Source organism: Nilaparvata lugens, chromosome 4 (assembly GCF_014356525.2).
Source record: "Nilaparvata lugens isolate BPH chromosome 4, ASM1435652v1, whole genome shotgun sequence".
Taxonomy (NCBI): domain Eukaryota; kingdom Metazoa; phylum Arthropoda; class Insecta; order Hemiptera; family Delphacidae; genus Nilaparvata; species Nilaparvata lugens.
The window spans coordinates 27,159,690-27,172,841 of NC_052507.1; positions in this window are offsets into that span (position 1 = coordinate 27,159,690).

Consider the following 13,152-nt stretch of genomic DNA (forward strand, 5'->3'; position numbering starts at 1 on the left):
TTATCTGGTGCTGGAGGCACTGGTGACATGTGATTCAACTGTTGATATTCTTCCATGAAAGCTGTGTATTGAGTTTTTTATTCAACATTTGATGATAACCGTTTTTCTAATGAATGAAATCGGTTCAATGCTTGAAATCGGGAATGACCCAATGAGTGTAAACTATCCTTTTTGGGAAGAGTGACCATAAACCGTCCATCTTCAAGACGCATGGTAGTGGTTGTGTAGTGCTTCTCAAGTTTCAAAACCTCAGGTGAGGGAGGAAGCAGAGGAGAGATTTCTTCCAACTTCCAAAATTTCTCTAACTGATGAGAGACATCATTTGAAGTTAGAAAATTCGACATGACCCTACGGGGAGCGGCCACAGGCGAAGCAGGGAGGCACGAACGAGGTGCTGCAATAGGACGAATAGTTTTACAAGAACCAAATATCACCCAACCTAGACTAGTTTTCTGAAGAATAGGAGCGTTTTGAGCCAGATACAATTTACCAGGCTGAAGTATAGATGCGAATATGCCAGCACCAAGTAACAAATCTACAGGCTTAGGCTGATCAAACAATGGATCCACTAATTTAAGTTCAACGGGGATTGAAATTTTGGAAGGATCGATGTTCACACTAGGAACATAAGATGATATGCTATCAACTACAAAACAATTTTCTTCAACCAACCACGAACGATCAGATGAAGACAAGCAAGCTGAATGAGAAATAGATGATTTGGTCTTATTCTCACCTACACTATGAATCAAGGTGTCCGAATACAAAGTAACAAGTAGTGACAATTTTTCAGCCAACCTAGTTGACATCAAATTACAATCAGAGCAAGAATCCAAAAGCGCGGTTGCTTTAATAAATTCCCCACTAGAAGATTGAACCAAAACTTCGGCAGTAGGTAACAAAGCGACAGTTGATTGCTGTTGCAAACACAGTGACGAGGTGGAGCTCATTGTGACATGAGAGTTCTTCTGAGGCTGTTCTGCAAGAGAAACAGCTTGTTTAGTTGTTTCTGCATTCTGAACCATGACGGAATTCAAACCAGCATTCTTACCCTTGGAGGGAGCAGAAGATTGAGAATGAATAACATTTGAAGTTACCTTATCCTTAGAAGTAGGCTGAGTGTCTCGTGATTGAGGATACGACCTATAAAGAACAGTGTGGTGACTCTTGCCACAAAGTGTACAAGATTTGTCCGAACAAATATGATTGGGTGTGAAAGGCTTGATGCAATTATAACATAACCTTTTGTCACAGACAGCATTCCAACGATCAGTAACCTGCAACTTCAATAATTCATTACAACGATTTGGAAAATGACCAACAGAATTACAAAAACTACAAGGTGACATAGAAGAGGTAGTAACCTGCATTCTAGATTGAACATTCGATTGATTTTGATTGAACTTCGGCTTGCTATGAGCACCAACCGAGTTGGATGTACCTTGCTGTACATTTCCTTGATGATGGTTAGCTGAGCTTGAAGCTACAGCTTCCATGATTTTGCATTGTGATTCCAAAAAATTCCAAAATTTATCAATGGTGGGAATGTCGTGTATACCAACACTCTTTTCCCATTCTCGAACAGTAGCAGTATCCAACTGCAACAACATTTTGTGCATGTACAATAAGTCCTAGATTTGGACTCCAAGTTGAAGCGCTTCGAGCGCAGTAATGTGGGACTTGCAAAAGTCAATGAATGCCCGTAATGATTGCGGACAGTTACGTTTTATAGTAGGAGGAGATTCAATTGCCGTGACGTGCCTGGCAGCAATTAATCTCTTATTGTCATACCTCTCCCTTAAGAGGTCCATGCAAGCTGAAAACCATTTTCGTCAGCTTCAATGTGTTCCACTCTAGCAAGAGCTTCACCACTGAGTGATTGACGAAGATAGAAAAATTTCAATGAGTCATTAATATTATACTGATTACCAATAATATTGGTAAAAGCACTTGAAAATGCTTGCCATTTTGAAAGCTCCCCATTGAAGCGTGGAAACGGAATCTGAGGCAACTGAAAATTTGCCAAATGTGAGTTTTGAGATGTTGGCCGCTGGGAAGCACCAGCAGTGGCCTCATTGTTGCGTTGTCTGCTTTCAAAAGCAGTTAATGCAGCGTTTGCCTTAGAGGTAATGGAGATGAACTTATTAAGTATTTCAAAATGAGTTGAAGTATCTTGTGCTTGCAACTATGCATTCCATAACTGTTCATGAATCTTATCATACTTAATTCTGAGTGAACCTAGTTCGTTTTTGACAGTCAACAATTGATAATAAGTGGCTTCAGTGTCCACAACATAATCGTTATAGTTGGTTATGAACCAATCTATTTCCTGGTGTAAATTGTCTCTTGCATTGAAAAGAGCAGAAGGCTCAGGAAGTGAATCTTCCTCATGATCGGACATGCTTAAAAATTAACAGAAAACCCTGAGTGAATGGAACGATACTGCACTGTAGCAATGCGATTGCTGCGCCAATAAGCAACTTTGGGCGCAGGTCCAGTACGCAGAGAGGCACGCCTGTGCGTTTGAGGCAACTTGTGGCAAGCTTGTTGTGCGGCGAGTCAAGTAGCGAGCTCGCAAGGCGGTGAAGTGTGCCGTGTGTTGTTTTCTCAATGTGCAATAGCCGTCTGTAACCAGTTCAGTGCGGTTCAGTCTCTCAGGGTACAAGATAGTTGATAGCTGGTGCATACATGTCGCAGCGTGCTTTGAGTTGCAGCCAGTACTGAAAATTTGAAACAAGTGTGTGAATGCTTGATATTAAACAATACAAACATACAAAGGTATCAGGCACGGCCCTAGGGACTTTGCCGCCCTGGGCGAGATCGGCAACTGCCGCCCCCCCCCGCAAGTATCCCGTCTTTAATTGTTAATCCCGGGATCCACCCCTCCTTGAGCGATCGCCTAACGCCGGTTACACATTGGGCGGTTTCTGCCGGGGCGGTAATTTCGCCGTCGCCGCCGTTCGAGCAGTAGTCTATGAACTTGAATGGAAGCTTACACACTGGGCGGCAGAAACGCCGCGCGGCTATATTGCCGTTGGCGGCAGCTGTGCAGCCGTCCACTGCCACTGCGGCTGGCGGTGTTTTGCTGCTCTTGTCTATGCAGTGGCGTACGTGACCAAATGGGCGTTAACACATTTGGCGGTTGTCTACCGTCGCCGCTGATCAGTCATCTTTCCCAGTAGCTCCAAGTCAGAGGTCTTGGAAAATCAGCCTTTTAATTTGTGTCTTGTTGTAAAGTTTGTAAGTTGTTTATAACATTTATTTATTGTTTTAAGTGTTTGTGGTTGACGAGTGTGAGAAAATGAGTAAGTTAATAGACAATGAGTTGTTAATATCATTTGTAGAACAGAGGCCAGTTTTGTGGGACAAAACCCTCGACATATTTAAGGATCGAGATGCAACAAGGAATGCGTGGAAGGAAGTGTGTATGGAGATTAGGGGGGATTTTGAAACTCTGGATGACAAGAAAAAAACTGTAATATGTTGTATATAGCTGTCGATTTAATAAAAACGTTCATTTCAATGAATCCAAGCAAGGCGATTTCTCTGCTGTCTTCTTTTCCTTCGACGGCACAACAAAAGTGGTAAAAGTTGTTGCCTTTCCATTTTAAGTTAAACACTTAATAATATATACTTTTGGAAAATGTGCAAAATACAATTATTAACTGAACACTCATGAAACAGTGAAGTCACAACACATTTGCGATGAAGAACTACAACAATTATTTTGGCTACTGATCATACGATCATACTGATCATATTTTGCCGCTCGATGTTTGGCGGTATTTTTTCCGCTGAATGTGTACGCTTGACTTTTTTCGAGGCTGCGACGGCAGTTTCGCCGCCGCGGCAGAAACCGCCCAGTAACCAGCGTTACTATTGTGTCTCCGCTGTGATGCGACACCACAGAGTCTCAGTAAACTCTAAAAAATTATGTTTAACACTAGTTATTGACATTTAAACAAATATTTGACAATTATAAATATTGGGGAACAGTAAAGTCCAGTCAATATAGACATAAAATGGGGGTTTGCTTGCAATTTATATTGTAGTTCTGATTTTTTAATATTTTATTTGGATACATGAGAGAGGTTCAGAACCAAATTCTTCATGTAAAATTCCCTTGTGCTAATACAGAGTGGCCCAAAAAGTTCGTATTTTAGGTTCATTTTCCAGTTTTCAGCTATTTCCGGCAAAATCAGTGATCGGACAGAAAAATTTGCTCTTGCCTTTTTTAAGATCATAAAATTCTGAATGAAATGAGATCATTCGGAACTCTCTATCACCAATGAGTACAGAGCTATGATTTTTCAAATATGAGTGATATTTTAAGGAAAAAAATCAATTTTGATCATATTTAGTATTTGATCAACAATATATCCCGATTACAATCTAGATGTAAAATTCAAAATCCCTCTGGGCATTTTTAGCTTCAACCATCATCACCATCTATATTGTCCTCACAGTGATATTTCGAACAATGATAAAAGCTCATGAGATCATGTTCTATGAGAATCAACCGTTAGTTGCACTTCATTTCAGTATTTCCTAGTGGAGAGGCGCGCGAGGACACGATCAAGGATCGCTTAAGGATCAAGCTATCAAAATGAAAAAGTTTTCTTTTTTCAATCATTACTTTCTGAGACATGAGTGCCTAAAGTTTAAAATTTTGGGACAGAACATTTCAAATTCGGTACGAGATGAATCATAAAATTCAAGGATAAATTCTTCATGGTATTTTTGATTTAATAATACAAAATTTTCTGAAAATGTCAATTTTTGTGAAAGTTTTTCAATTTACTAAAAATGACCAAAAATAGTGTTGAGTTTTTTTTGTAAATTGAATAACTCTTTCAAAAATTGATATTTTCAGAAAATGTTTCAAAATTTTCTTGTTTTATTCAATCAACAATACCATGAAGAATTTATCTCTTACCGAATTTGAAATGTCCTGTCCCAAAAATTTGAACTTTAGGAGTTCATATGTCAAAAAGTAATGATTGGAAGAGAATGTTTTCCTAAGAAAACTTCTTCATTTTGATATATACCGGTACAAATCAAAAAACTTTGAAAAATATCACCAGTACAAGAAAGTTTATTTTTAGCCTTTGCACAGCCTTAAGACCATCATTTCTCTTCTTCACCGCCTGGAGTGCTCATTTTTTCTTCTGCTCACATTTTGTTTTCTCTCCAGCAGCTGCTGTGCTCTGGTGACTGCTTTTCAAAGCTGGACACAGCCTAGGCAGTTATGACTTGCATTTTTTGATTGCTGGCTTCTTCTCATCATGTTGAAGTCGTGTTTCGTTTATTCTTTTCAAGTTTTTCCGGTGAAAACTTTGCTCATTGCAATGGGATAATTCTGTTCCTATTTCTTCATTCTTGTGAGTTGGTGGCGCGTGCATGTAACAAATTGATTCGATATCAATTTTATTTTCCTTTGGGTGAACCCGTAACCATCTACTTTTGACTGTAACTTGGCGTGCCTTGTTAATATTTTGTGAATCTACTCCAACACTATCATCTACTGTTCCTATTTCTTCATTCTTGTGAGTTGGTGGCGCGTGCGTGTAACAATTGATTCAATATCAATCTCATTTTCCTTTGGGTGAACCCAACCATCTACTTTTGACTGTAACTTGGCGTGCCTTGTTAATATTTTGTGAATCTACTTCAACACTATCATCTACTTTCAACTTGGATTGACGTGCCTTGTTGCTATTAATGAATCTGTTTCAATACCATATTGAATCTTCTTTTAAACTTGATTTCAAACTGTAACTTACTAATGTTTGGTAATGCCCTGCCTTTACTTGACTGTTGTGTTTAAACTGGTAGCCACACACTTGCTTAGGCTTACCTCAGTTTCCATATGAACTGGACTATTCAACTAATTCAACTAAAGTTAGCTCTTCAAATATTGAACAGTGATTAATATTTTCTTGGAAGATCTTTCAATGTTTCCAAACGAACTGGGAGTTATCAATGTGCTGTAACCAATCGTCCTATCCATACAAGTGTTGGAAATCTGCATCAATTCACCACGGACAGTATACCCATACTTCAAGCAAGCCTACCTTGACTATTTCCTGGAGCCAACTTGAACACCACTTTCATGTTGAAACCCTAGGTAACTGCATATTTTTACCATCTTTGTATTTGCTAATTACCTTCATCTTCCTATCCCTTAAATAAGGTTAGGGTTGAGTTTATTTATTATTTGGATCTAATTACTTAGGCTATTTTTGATTTTTTGTTGCTTCATCATAGGTCAGATTTTTGTATGAAACAAGAATAACTATGACAACCTATTGTAATTTTTTCAATCATTCAGTTCAGTATTTGAATTTTCAATCATGAATGTTGTCAGAACATAATCTTTTCTTGTTCATGATGCAACTTACTATTGCAGAATCACTTAACCTATTAAAATATTGGTTACTTGGTAAAATATTGTACATCACTTGCTTAGGCTAGTTATTTGATCATCACAATTTATTATTGACTTAGGATTTTAAAACAAACAAGCAATTTTTATTGCATCAAATATATTTTGTTCAATTACAATATTTTGTAATCTACAAATTCTATAAATATTAAATTCAATTTCAGTATTTTTCAAGCTCATTATTGTATTGTATTGTAATCTTATGATTAGTATTCAAGTCATTTGTAAGTGTGAATTACCATAGATTCAGTGCATCTTAAGTGAATTGTCTCTACTAAACTTCGATGTTTATCAATTATAAATTTTCCATATTAAACCTCAATGGTTATTGATTTTGAACTGCCTCTAATGATTCTTGATGTTTATCAGTTATCTTGATTGTCTTTTCTCTCATTTAAATTTTATGTTTACTGAACTTGACAATTTGTTATCAACTTTAATTCTGTATGATTCTTGATCTACTTTTATTCACTATCAAAAATTATTGTTCTGCCATTTCTATATCAATACATTTATATATTGCTCACTTGGTATTTTTTCTCCAAGAACCTATTCATGTTAGTAATAATTTTTCCGTCTTTTATGAAACAAAGACGGTGGTCCTCCTTATTAAAATTATGTTGTATCTGGGTCATGACCATAAACAAAATATTTACATCACATTGACCAGCCGCTCTATACTGATCCACTAGCTACCAGAATTTGGACTCAGAAACAATATAAACTGGTCCTCCGGGCCGGATATCCTATTAATCTTGTAATTTTGTTTTCTTTCATGTGTACTCAATCGCCCATGTACCTTGTAACCTGGACTGAGGGTTGCTGTGGACGAGGGGTTGCCAATGAGACGTACCATTCAGTGGCCAAGCTGTCCATACCATGTATCAGTTGGACAGTTGCGCGACCATACACAAGCCAGCATTAATCACAATTACATCACAATCACAGCACAGGTGTCAGTGAAAGTGCAGTGATAATCTCAGTGAAGGTCGTATGAAAATTTTATTTTGTTTATCATACCTTTTTTGTAACAATGGCTACATCCCCTCCTCCCAGTGACTCACATTCAGTGTCCCCAGATTTAGGGTCTGAGTATTCTGCTCTTATCAATTCTAGGAACAATTTACTAGATGAAGCCAACTGGTTCTTCACAGAGTATCCAAATTTTATTGTAAATGATGAAGCAATATATTATCACTTACTTACCATTAAAAATGAAGTTGATCTCCTCAGAGATAAATACAAGAAAATTCATGAACAAATACAACACAAAAATGTATCATTTGACAAGGAATCACACTTTGAGACAATTAAAGGGTTCATATTATTCATTTCTAAAGCAAATGCTGCATTGAAAGCCTTTGAGGCTAAAATAACTAACACTCGAAATGATCTTGTTTCACAACAATCAGTACAACCTGCTACTACTGCATCACAGCATGCAAATTTTAATTTGCCCCAAACTCCTCTCCCTCATTTTGATGGAAACTTCTCAAAATGGCAGGCATTCTCCAGTGCATTTATGCACATAATAGTAGTCAGGAGCAAATTAGTAGCACATTGAAATTTTTCTATTTACGACAAACATTGAGTGGTGAAGCTCTAGCAAGAGTGGAACATATTGATGCCAATGAAAAAGGGTTTGAAGTAGCCTGGAAATTGCTCGAAGAGCGATATGACAATAAACGACTCATTGCAACAAACCACATCACTGCCATTGAGTCTCCACCTGCAGTTAAGCGTAACTGTGCACAATCATTGTGTGCATTCATTGACTTTTGTAAATCACATATTGCTGCCCTTCAGGCACTTGAACTTAAGAATCTCACTGACTTATTGTATATGCATTAAATGTTGTCGCAATTGGACTCTAACACTGTTAAGAATGGGAGAAATCAGTTCCTATTGACAGTATTCCAACAATTGAGAAGTTTTGGAATTTCTTGGAAGCACAATGTAAAGTTATGGATGCAGTTGCATCCAGTGCTAACAATTCAACAACTATTCACTCTAGTAACACAACTAATTTTGCTTCAAGCATCAAAAGTTAATCACTTTCAATCAAGTAATCAAAATAATGTAAAAATGTTTCATAATTTGACAACCAATTGCACTTTCTGTAAAGGCTCAAATCACATGGCCTATAAATGTAATGAATTGCTCAAATTACAGCCTTCTGACCGTTGGAATGCTGTCAAAAGCAAAAACCTTTGCTTCAATTGTCTCAAACCACATGTTCCTAATCATGGTTGTTCTACAAAATCTGTTTTCATTGGGATAGACACCACTCTATTCTGCATTCACTAGGTTCGGGACAGAATCACAAAAGGTAGAGAGTTACTTCTAACAATATTCATTCGTCAGTGAAAAATCATCAGTTGAAAATTCCATTATTGACAATCATTCAAAGGCTTCATCTTCATCTGTTGCAGTCCTTCCTCAATTGAATGAGAGGAGCATGGTTTCATCAGATAATAATGTACATTCAAATGTTGCATCCTCAGTTTGTCTATTTCAGCAAGCTAGTGTTTCTCTTCTTCCTACAGCTCAAGTTTTTGTTGAGGACTCACAAGGAAATTCGATTAAATGTGTTGCATTGCTAGACAGTGGCTCGGATTGCAACCCTATCTCACAACATTTGGCTGATAAGCTTGCATTACCAGCGGTCAGTACTGAAACAACTATTCATTCTATTGGTGGCAACCATCAAAGTCAACTTATGTTCTTTCAATTCTTGTCAAATCTACAGACCAACAATGGTCCACTGAAGAATCTTGTATTGTCATTGATAAAGTTCCATCTTCCTTTTCAAATTCCAGAATTGAAATAGAAAAACTTGAAATTCCATCACATATTTCACTGGCTGATCCTAATTTTTTCAAGGCTAAAAACATTGATCTTCTTCTCGGCGCTGGCGTTTTTGCTTCAGTCTTGTCAGCAGGACAGATTGTCATTTCCAAAGATGCACCCATTCTCCAGAGCACAAGGTTGGGTGGATTATTTTTGGATCTTGTAAGGTACCCAGCTCATCTGTTCCAAATTCTCATGTATCCAATTTTTGTCAACAGTTTCATCAAACACTCCTTGCCAACTTGAAAAATTCTGGGCTCTCGAAAGTGTAATTGCGGAGATTCCACCACCTGATGATATTGTTTTCTCAGAAAAGCATTATGAAGAGCACACTCATCGTCAGGAGGATGGTAAATTCATTGTATCACTTCCTAAAAAGGAATCATTTCATACTCTGGGTGAGTCCAAGTTTCAAGCACTTAAACGATTCAAATCGCTGGAACAAAGATTAGCAAGGAATAATGAATTGAAATCTCAATATGTGGCCTTCATGGAAGAATACAAGGAACTACAGCACATGACTAAAGTTGATGAGCCCACAGAGAATCAAGGGGTGTACTACATCCCACATCACCCTGTCTTTAAACTTGATTCTACTACTACAAAACTTTGAGTAGTTTTTGATTGTTCTGCCAAAACTTCTACTGGTGTTTCCTTAAATGATGTCTTTCATATAGGGCATACTGTTCAGCCAGAGCTCTTTGAAACTGTTCTGGTCCTGCAGCATTCCTTGCACACCACCATCAGTTTGGAGGTTGGCCAGGATCCTTGAGGTACATCCTGGTGCGGATAATAAAGTCCGAGTTGTCACACTTCTCACATCTACAGGCATCTTAACACGTGCTATTTCTAGTATTGTACCTTTGCCTCATGATAATGAGATTGAAAACGTATCTACTCATTAATTTTATTATTGGTTTAATTTACTCTTAGGTTTATGTATTGTTGTAGTCATTTATCATTTTTCTAATGGGCCCGGCATTGGTACTTGTCTTGTTTGGTTCTATGGGTGTGAAACATGGATTTGATGTCTTGTTGTTTTTTGGGATTTACGTTTCCCCAGCTTCAAATCATCCTTTTCATCATTGACTTAGCTTGCTCATTCAACATATTTTCTTTCTTTCTTATTATGCCATCCTGCAGATGACATAATGGGCCCGGCTTATGTTGAATTTCACATCCAATTCAATGATTGGAATCATTATTTCCTTTCTTTACCGCCTGGAGCGCTCAATTCAATATTTGGAACCATTATTTTTCTTCTTCACCACCTGGAGCGCTCATTTTTTCTTCTGCTCACATTTTGTTTTCTCTCCAGCAGCTGCTGTGCTCTGGTGACTGCTTTTCAAAGCTGGACACAGCCTAGGCAGTTATGACTTGCATTTTTTGATTGCTGGCTTCTTCTCATCATGTCGAAGTCGTGTTTTGTTTATTCTTTTCAAGTTTTTCCGGTGAAAATTTTTCTCATTGCAATGGGATAATTCTGTTCCTATTTCTTCATTCTTGTGAGTTGGTGGCGTGTGCATTTAACAAATTGATTCAATATCAATTTTATTTTCCTTTGGGTGAACCCATAACCATCTACTTTTGACTGTAACTTGGCGTGCCTTGTTAATATTTTGTGAATCTACTTCAACACTATCATCTACTGTTCCTATTTCTTCATTCTTGTGAGTTGGTGGCGCGTGCGTGTAACAAATTGATTCAATATCAATTTCATTTTCCTTTGGTGAACCCAACCATCTACTTTTGACTGTAACTTGGCATGCCTTGTTAATATTTTGTGAATCTACTTCAACACTATCATCTACTTTCAACTTGGATTGACATGCCTTGTTGCTATTATGAATCTGTTTCAATATCATATTGAATCTTCTTTTAAACTTGATTCTACTACTACAAAACTTTGAGTAGTTTTTGATTGTTCTGCCAAAACTTCTACTGGTGTTTCCTTAAATGATGTCTTTCATATAGGGCATACTGTTCAGCCAGAGCTCTTTGAAACTGTTCTGCGCTTTCGTACTCATCTTATTGCCTTTGCAGCTGATATTGCAAAAATGTATAGGCAGATTCTCCTAGATCCAGCTGATCGTGATCTACACCGCATATTCTGGCGTGATGACATCAATAAACCAGTAGAACAATATCGCCTTAATACTGACTTATGATTCTGGTCCTGCAGCATTCCTTGCACACCACCATCAGTTTGGAGGTTGGCCAGGATCCTTGAGGTACATCCTGGTGCGGATAATAAAGTCTGAGTTGTCACACTTCTCACATCTACAGGCATCTTAACACGTGCTATTTCTAGTATTGTACCTTTGCCTCATGATAATGAGATTGAAAACGTATCTACTCATTAATTTTATTATTGGTTTAATTTACTCTTAGGTTTATGTATTGTTGTAGTCATTTATCATTTTTCTAATGGGCCCGGCATTGGTACTTGTCTTGTTTGGTTCTATGGGTGTGAAACATGGATTTGATGTCTTGTTGTTTTTTGGGATTTACGCTTCCCCAGCTCCAAATCATCCTTTTCATCATTGACTTAGCTTGCTCATTCAACATATTTTCTTTCTTTCTTATTATGCCATCCTGCAGATGACATAATGGGCCCGGCTTATGTTGAATTTCACATCCAATTCAATGATTGGAATCGTTATTTCCTTTCTTTACCGCCTGGAGCGCTCAATTCAATATTTGGAACCATTATTTTTCTTCTTCACCACCTGGAGCGCTCATTTTTTCTTCTGCTCACATTTTGTTTTCTCTCCAGCAGCTGCTGTGCTCTGGTGACTGCTTTTCAAAGCTGGACACAGCCTAGGCAGTTATGACTTGCATTTTTTGATTGCTGGCTTCTTCTCATCATGTCGAAGTCGTGTTTTGTTTATTCTTTTCAAGTTTTTCCGGTGAAAATTTTTCTCATTGCAATGGGATAATTCTGTTCCTATTTCTTCATTCTTGTGAGTTGGTGGCGTGTGCATTTAACAAATTGATTCAATATCAATTTCATTTTCCTTTGGGTGAACCCATAACCATCTACTTTTGACTGTAACTTGGCGTGCCTTGTTAATATTTTGTGAATCTACTTCAACACTATCATCTACTGTTCCTATTTCTTCATTCTTGTGAGTTGGTGGCGCGTGCGTGTAACAAATTGATTCAATATCAATTTCATTTTCCTTTGGGTGAACCCAACCATCTACTTTTGACTGTAACTTGGCATGCCTTGTTAATATTTTGTGAATCTACTTCAACACTATCATCTACTTTCAACTTGGATTGACATGCCTTGTTGCTATTTATGAATCTGTTTCAATATCATATTGAATCTTCTTTTAAACTTGATTTCAAACTGTAACTTACTAATGTTTGGTAATGCCCTGCCTTTACTTGACTGTTGTGTTTAAACTGGTAGCCACACACTTGCTTAGGCTTACCTCAGTTTCCATATGAACTGGACTATTCAACTAATTCAACTAAAGTTAGCTCTTCAAATATTGAACAGTGATTAATATTTTCTTGGAAGATCTTTCAATGTTCCAAACGAACTGGGAGTTATCAATGTGCTGTAACCAATCGTCCTATCCATACAAGTGTTGGAAATCTGCATCAATTCACCACGGACAGTATACCCATACTTCAAGCAAGCCTACCTTGACTATTTCCTGGAGCCAACTTGAACACCACTTTCATGTTGAAACCCTAGGTAACTGCATATTTTTACCATCTTTGTATTTGCTAATTACCTTTATCTTCCTATCCCTTAAATAAGGTTAGGGTTGAGTTTATTTATTATTTGGATCTAATTACTTAGGCTATTTTTGATTTTTTGTTGCTTCATCATAGGTCAGATT